This window comes from Zonotrichia albicollis, chromosome 6, assembly GCF_047830755.1.
Source record: "Zonotrichia albicollis isolate bZonAlb1 chromosome 6, bZonAlb1.hap1, whole genome shotgun sequence".
Lineage (NCBI taxonomy): Eukaryota > Metazoa > Chordata > Aves > Passeriformes > Passerellidae > Zonotrichia > Zonotrichia albicollis.
In genome coordinates this window covers 21,446,826-21,455,535 of record NC_133824.1, presented here as the reverse complement: position 1 = coordinate 21,455,535, position 8,710 = coordinate 21,446,826, and the positions used below count along the sequence as shown (strand labels likewise).

Sequence of the window (8,710 nt, the reverse complement as noted above, 5' to 3'; positions counted from 1 at the left end):
TCAAAATAGATGTGTCTTGCCTTACAGTAGTGTCCTGGGTTGACTATATGATGCTTTTATCCCCAATCGTCTCATTCTGTTTATGTTGAATAATAATAAGTTTTGTACCTTTAAGAGTGTTACAGAGAGTGAAGGGGGAGAGAGAAGAAGCGCGCAGTTTGTTTTCAGATACTGCACTCACTCCTCCACATTCCTGCTCCTGACTGTGTTGTCTGCAGACAGACAGTGGGACAGAGAGCTCTTCTTTTGCTTTTTAGTTAGTGTTAGCTAGCTGGGGCAAAGAAGTTCCCTGGACTGTTTTTTTTTCCCTTTTCTTTGGACCTCTTGGAACTGCTCTGGACTGAACACCCAGGAGAGCACCGGCAGCTGCAGCTGTGGCCCACTGGGCCGGCCCTGGCCTGCGACAATTCCAGCACTGAGAGACTGATCAGAGACTGAGTGAGCTGCTGCTTGAACCCGGGGTTTTCTCAGTTTGTCATCTCTTTTAGAGTGGCAAGGGTCTCATTGTTTTGATACTGTTTTGGTCTTATTGTTTAATAAACAGGGGGGTTTTTTTCCACCTTTCTCCAAGGAGGTATTTTTCTTTCCTCCCGGACCAGTTGGGGGGAGGGGCCGATTGGATCTGCTTTTCCCACCGGAGCTCCTTTGGGGGGATTCTTCCCCAAATTTGCTCTAAACCTGGACAAGTAGAAACTAAATTAAGATTGAGCCTTATCATTTCATTATAATATGTTTCTTAAATTCCTGTTTGTAGAAATGTATATGCCTGTTTTACCTTCCAAGTTTATACATTTCTATATAATTAGAACAGTGAATCCTAGCAGTCAGTTGCACTGTCAGAGCTACTTGTGTTATGCTTTGCCTATTTCTATTTATGTTGGTTAAAGACTTTCATAATAGAACTCTGGCCAAACCAAAATAATCCCTTCCTCCACACCCCTGCAGCTCTAGCCCCAATCTACACAACCTTTGGCTACCCAGAACACCAGATGAGCATGTGGAAAGTTCTGCAAGTATGATTCATGGTACTCTTTTTGGGGGGTTACTTACATAGAAAGTGAACCATGAGTGTGTTATGGGTGTTATGTTATAATCTCCCCCTTCTATGGACAGCTATAAGGGCCATGGTAGATGAGATGTGAACAGCTGATTTACCTGAAGAAGGAATCCACGTGGGTCATTTAAGGTTTGTATGCAAACCTCCCTTGTGTGAAATACATTTTATGCAGCCACCTGTAGCCAGTGGGAATAATTTCTGTATTACAAGGACTGTCATATTTCAGCTCTTCAAGTCATGCGTGTATTAAGTCACATGGGAGTTCTGTATTATATTTTTGTTGAAAAGACACATGCTTAACTGCAATGGATTTGTTAGTGATGGTATAATTATGCCTTTTTTGTAAGCATGACTACAAACTTCATGTTAAAAGTTTTCAAGGGTGCACTTTTTAATGTACTTTATAAGTTAAAAGAGCCAGACACATTTCTACATTATAATGGGAAATGTGTCTCTGCCATAATCCCAAAATTTTGGGGGATTTTGCTGGTCAGTGTTTCATCTCTTATCCTAATTTAAAATACTGTAATAAACAAATGTTTATTAATTATTACTGTAATAAAAAAATGTTTATTATTTATAAAGCACATGTACCAAACACCCTTTAACCTCAGGTGCTCCTAGTAAAAATTTTTTGTCATTTATATTTCTATTTCTTTATCCCTAAGATTTATACTGGAAACTGCATTCCTTCTCATTTGACAGGCAGATTATAAAAATTACTCTTTTTCTAATCAGCACTTTTTAAATGTCTCCAGTTATGATTTAATTACTTTTATTCCTCCTCTTCTCTTTAGGTTGATAGCCTAGAACAACAGTTCTGGTAATCAATGCTTTAGAATAAGCCATCAGCTTCCAGTGTGAGAAATTCTTATAACTGCACCAGTGTTAGCATACTCTTGAGCACTAACTTGCAAGAAAATGCTGCAACAGATGCAAAAAATTAATATGCCTTCATGTCCTATTAGGAAACATAAAGCTCAAATAACATATTTTACCCGTTTGTGTTCAGGAAGGGAGAAGCATCAGTGCACCATGGGTAATTGTGCACAGCATCCATTATAATTCCCCCACAGATGACTCTCAATAACACACACACCATCATTCAAGAGTTGTCATGTCACCTGTCCATGATGTCTCTAGAGTTCAGCTAGCCTTGCCATATTACATTCCTGCCGCTTTACATTCCAAGAATATTTAATTCCCATACTCAATAGTTACTTGGGGGAAGGGGAGGAGTGGAATAGTAGTTTATAAATAATCCCTTAATAAAAACACCCAATGTAGTTGAAGTTCTTTTCTTGTAGGTGGTGTAGGAAATTTTTCCATTGAAAATTACACATAATGGGCTTTTTTCTGCCTTTTTGTGTCCATCAGCCAAAGAGGGACTGCAGTCTGTTGAAGCAGGCTGGTTAATGTTCTGCTGTCATTAAAAGAAGCATAACAGCGTGATCGTACATTTGGAAATAACCACAGGCATCTTTGCTATAATTTTCAAAGTGGAAGCTCTGTAACTGCTAGATTCCATCATTACTGCAACTACTAACACTGAAAATTTGTTAAAGTTGTGTATGTGGAGGAATTCATCCAGCATCAAGTTTTAATAATTCATTATGCACTACCTGCTACTAATATAGAAACAGTTCTACTGCTCAAAAAAGTCTTTCAGATTCTAGGAAAGATGTGAAGCATTTTAAAAATTTTATTCCTTGGCAAGGATAATTTTTTCACTTCAGTCAGGACTGACAGCTGTAATTCTTATTCCTCAAAGGCAGAAGCAGTGGCAAAGCTCCCCTGAAGCAAGGAGGCAATGAAATGGACCCTAGCACATGCACACATTTCATAAGAAGTTTTGCATGGGAAACTATGATTTTGCCTTTTTGTCTGTGCTGATTCCAGCCAGGACAGAGTTAATTTTTTGCAGTTAGCTGGGACCCTAATATTATTCAATGCCACCTCAAGTCATTGCCTGTGTTGGCAGAAAGGGAATCTCTCTCTCTCTCCCTTCCAAAATTGTTCCTTCTGGTTGAATAAATGGGGCAAAGTGAGGGAGCCATCCCATATTGTTCTTTGTCCTGGGATCCCAGAATGTGCTGATCATTTTTGCGTGTGAATCACTCTCTTGTACACTTCAGTTAATTCTTTTTGTTCTCTTATCTCATTGCTGTTCCAAATTTGTTCTTATCTCAACTTGAGTTCTTCATGGTTTTTGCCTCCAATTCTCACCTCTGTGCCACCACAGCAGGAAGGGAGAGGGGAAGAGAGAGACAATATCATGGAATACTAATATAACCTTCACATATTCGCTGGGTTTATTTATTTTCTATATTTAAACTCATTTTTAGTTGTGATAAGACACACATATTCTTCTGGTCTACTGTAGTTTCACAGTAGAACTTATAGTTACTGATGTATTCAATGCAAAAAAAATAGCAATATATGATATTTAACTTCTTTTTCTTGATCTCAAATTTGTAATATATTTATTTAATCTATTGAATACACTAGTTTTCAGCTTCTTCATTTTTCTTTTAAAAACCCTAAACCTTGTCTCTTTTCCTTAAATAATAGGTAAGGTGAACTGTTCATTTATTTTTCTATATTTAATGAAAAGTCCAATTTCTGAAGTATATTTGCACAGAGACAATCGGTACAGTTCACAACTGAAGTCCCGGGAACTATTTAAGTGCAAATGTGTTATCAAAACTGATTTTAGCAGCTGCCACTAAAAATGTACCCTTTGTTAAATGGTATGTTTGAGAACAGTAGCTTATAAACTTAGATGAAGATTGAGTTGATTTCTAAACAAAACTTTTCCAGATTCTGAAGAAAGACTGACTACAACCAGAGGAAAAAAAACCCATCATTTGAACAATGCTCAGTGAGAACAACTGCATTATCCTCATTTAAAGTCCCAGCTTATCACCCCTGCCAGTGCTAAGCTGTGTGCCCCAGTTTTTCATCCCAGTGTTCATTTAAGGATTAGAAACATTTTTCAGAGGACTTCTTTTTATTTCTTCATATTAAAAAAATATTCAATTTATTTTGGTTTCCTACATGCCTATGTGGGTTCTTCATGGACACTACACAGATATTAAAGATCAAAAAACATAATTTAGGACACCCTGGAGGCACATTAGAACACAAATAATGTACCTTGTTCCAAGCTTTTTGCCACATTTTCTAACAATGAACACTGGAAATTTTTACAATTATCACATGTCCTTTCAGCAACACGTTTTTTTAACAAGGGAGAGGAAAATGCATCTACCTGTCTTGCTTGTCTTTTCTTGCCTTTTTTGTTATTTTAATGGTTTAGCTATTAAATTGACAGGTACTAGTAAACAACACAAAGCTGGTATTTTATTGTTCACCATTTCAGAAGACTTTTCTGTAGTTTGGGGTGCTGGGATATTTTTTACCATTTCATCAATCAACACAGTAATCCAGATAAATTACTCAAACTCCAAAAACATAAACAAATTTGTTTATCAGCCGCCCATTTTCAAAACGGGAGTTTTCAGTAACCATTTCTCAGATGAAATCTTACGGAGTCAAGAATATTGTATTTTTCCTTTCACTCAGAAGTTTAATTTCTGTTCTCTTTCAAATACAGGGGCCAAAAAAATTGTCACTACTGGTTTGGGTTTGGCTGTTTCCTTTAGACATGTGAGGCTCTTGCTAGTCATGAAAAATATGCCATAATACTTTAGAGAAAATAGAATTTAGTGTTTTGCAGTTCAAGAATTTCAATCTAATAATGCTATTTTGTAATTTTAACACGGTACATACCTCAACACTAAAATTGCTACACAGAAGACAACTGTAGATACACTGTCAGAAAATGCTTATTTTACTCTGTTTCCAAAAAAGAAAAAAAAAAAGGCATTTTGAGATCATTGAGTCTCTTTCCATCTTCAGCTCAAAACTTCATCTTATTCAATTTTTATCCCATCTGACCAATTAATTAAATATATATATTTAATTAATTAATAATTAAATAATTAATAAATAATTAAAATATATTCTCAAAAAAAATTGTGTTCCCACAAGTTTTCTTGAAAATTCTATGAATAGGAAGAGGATCAGACTAATGAATGCATTTGCACGGAAAAAGACTGACAGAACTCTGATATTACACACAACATCATTGGTCATTTAGTATGAACAATATTAACTGTCTTATTACACCTATTGTCCACAAATATTAGCATTACAGCAGTGAAGGTGGAAAGTATCCAGATCTATAAAAAGAAACCATCATCAATTGAACTGTTCTTCAAACAAACTTGATCAGCACTTACTCCTATGCTTAAAAAAAAACCAAACTAATATTTCATTTTCCCTGTCAGAACTGTAGATTCAATATAATATTAAAAGATTCGCTTGCAGATACCTTGATATTTTTATGTTGCAGCCAACTGAGAATTTGCTGATAGAGCTGAAAGTGAAAGTTACTCTGTAATGCCGTAAAATAATAAATGCAGTACATTATACTGGATGTAGAGGGTGATTGATAATTACCTGCCATCATATTGTGTAAGTTCCCAAGTCAGTGATTTTGAATAGATACATAAGTGATTCAGCATTCATATTCAGGTATCATGAAATCCCTGTAGCCCTCGAAGTTTGCAGATCCCCAGATTTTCAATAATACTCTTATTTATTTTGTTCAGAAGTTATTTTGTAGCAGCTTGGGGAATTATACAGGTTCCAGTCTTTCTAAAAATACTGTGATGCAGCTGCTTACTGAGCACCTTTGAACTTCCTATTTCATCAAACTTGTTGCTGCAATTGTCACTTAATAACAAACTTTCTCCAATATTTGATAGTAGTGAAAGTAATTGAGTCCATTGAGAAACGTTGATTTGCAAAGAAAGGTCAGATTTTATGCACTATCCTAGTAAAATAATCCTAGGGGAAAAAAAGGAATAGAAGTAGGAAAACAACTACACAAGCATCCCTCCATATAAGGGTTCCACCAATATGCCTCTCAACAGTAATATTTGCCTCCTTGGTACACAAGTTATTTTCCTATAGCAATGAAGATGGTGCTTGCAACTGTTCATGTGTCTGGGGAGTACTGGCCTTATAACCTGTGCAGTGTTGGAAAAGAAAGACAAAATTATGGAAAATTCTAATTCTTCATAATGCCTCCCAGCATTAACTACATTAAATAGAGACAATGAAAATTCAGTTTAACTGAGTAGGAAAAGATGGTGCATTTAAAATTTCCCTTGGTATTTAACCAAAATAAAAGATTCTTTATATGATCAGTAACTCAATTGTGGTCTTAATTATTTCCAAAGAATCTCTGAGGTTGGAAGGGACTTCTGGAGATCCTCTAGTCTTAGTTCCCTGTTCAGAACAGGATCAATTACAGTTGGCTTCTCAGGAGCACAGACAGTCAGTTTTCAAATATTTGTAGAGATGCTGACAGACTCCACCTCCTCTTTCATCAAACTGTTCAAGTTTTTGACTACCTGCAGAATTAAAAAGTTGTTTCTTAGATTAAAACAGGATTTTCTGTATGTCAATTCGTGCCTCCTGCTGAACACAGCACTTCATCTGCAATTCCACCAGCCCTGAGGGGAAGAATCACCTCCCCTGACCTGTTGGTAACAGTGTTCGCATAAACCCAGTACCAGGAACAGGTTAAGTCTGCAACAGGAGGCTGATTCACATGCAAACATTCTAATATTTATTAACTAAAGTCCTTCCAAGACGATCTGTAAGCATAACATAATTGATCTCTCATCTGACTCAGAAACTCTATGCACCAAAAGAAAAAATATCCTTCATATTTTTGGGCTTCCCCATCGTCACACCTTAAAAGACATTTGGTCCAGTGAATATGTGGATCTAACATCCAAATTTCTCATTAAAAATACTTCACCAGAATATAAAATAAAACTCAGATTAGCTTGTGATTAGTATGCATCTTTTTTTTTTTTTTTGCCTACAATAAATTTTTATTACGTGGAGTTGAATCATGGAATAAAAAGTACCGGAATATGAGAAATCAATAAAATATTATTACTAGTCATTTGCATACCCCATGACATTTCATGAAAACCTAGCTGCAAGAGGTACAGATGACAGATAGATGGCATAAAAAAACCCATACAAAGGTCATCATTCCAGCAACCCTTATTCTAAGAGGAATTTTAAAAGTTAAATTGCACACTATCCCGACTTTATAAATCTGCATATTAAATATATTATGAATACATTAAATTAATATTTAGCCCTGAAATTTAAAAAATTTACCTGTTCTGCAGACTTGAGCTGACATATTAAATTTACAATACTGCAACTGTTTCAAAGATCCACAAGCTGTATAAGCAATAACTTCCAGGTTAAAACTTTATTCTTGCTTGTTCTGTATTCTGCAATAGTGGGCGTACCCAGCTGGTTCCCAGTGACTTGGGGCAGAAGCAAAACAGGCAGTTACATAGAGCACAAACTGATTGATAAGTAACATTCAAAGCCTTAAGGAAAATAAAGGTTTTCAGAAATGCAGCTGCAGTTTAGAAATGCAGAGTCCAGCCTGCACTGGCACAGTGACAAATGTGTTCCTTTCTTCCTCAGTGAAGCCACACACTGCATTGGAGTTGAGCAGCCACAATGCCATTCCTTCACTCTCTGCCCAGAAAACACATGCAAAACAACTCACCAGCAAAGCAAGAGTCCTGAGGCCACAAGATGAGTGCACTTGCCTTTTATCTTCATTGCAGCAGCAGTGCCACATTGTGTTACTGCTCTTAGGAGCCTGATTTCAGCAGTGCTATCTTGACAAGAGCAGAGTGAAACATGAATAGAGATGGAGACACAGTTGTGTGGGGTCATGATCGGCCATTACTGATGCTGAAATGCTTGTCTCAGCTCTGTGATCAGTTAGAGAAGATATTTTTCAGCTTCTTCCACAACATGGAATTCTACCACTACAAAGAGCAAGTAAATAATGAAAAATAAACAAAATTATGCAATCTTTATTCCTATAACAGAGATAACTCTTTCTGTTTAGAAAATTAAGGAGCAGAGACAGTTCTGGTATGTCCCAAAATTATTTATTTTTGCTTTTCACTCTGAAAGATCTTATTTATATGCACTGGAAAACAATTATATATAGCTATTTTGTGCTGTATGTCACAGGTGCTTACAGGTAATCATCAAAAGATGTATTTTTTAAGATGCACACAGAGCTCACAGGCTGGTGGTTCACATTTAAGTTGGTCAATTCCTGCCAAATACACATGACAATATTTATGATTTATAATTTATAAGTGTGAATTAAGCATTAACATTGCATACACAGAGCTTTAAATATCAAGGCTTCCTACAGCTGACATGGAGGAGAGCACAGGTAGCTGGATGATTGAATGACCAAAGCCAAGTCCCCAATCTTACATTTTGCAACTTTTTGCCTCTTCCATTTGTCAACGTATGTAGAAATGAAAGCAATATAAATGGTAAGAGTAGTAGAAAATTTCAAATTTGGTCTAGCTTTTTATCCTCTGCCAGTGGAAGCCATGCAAGAACATTGTTCAGGGAGGATCAGTCTATTCTGCCTCACATGACCATGAAAGCACCAAGACAGTCAAAGGAAAATTTTGAATGGTGCTTTGCTTTAGTCTTTAACATTAAAATTGA

At 36.3% G+C, this 8,710-nt stretch overlaps 1 long non-coding RNA gene across 1 annotated transcript in view; it reads right to left on the bottom strand.

Moving 5' to 3' along the window:
- Positions 1 to 271: 271 nt before the first annotated feature.
- Positions 272 to 8,710, bottom strand: part of LOC113459182 (uncharacterized) — an 81,516-nt gene continuing 73,077 nt past the window's right edge. Inside the window, exons 5-6 of the long non-coding RNA XR_003380131.2 lie at positions 7,328 to 8,001; positions 272 to 6,540 (exon numbers count right to left, since the gene is read on the bottom strand). This is a non-coding gene — a long non-coding RNA (uncharacterized LOC113459182). The remainder of the gene's footprint in view (positions 6,541 to 7,327; positions 8,002 to 8,710) is intronic.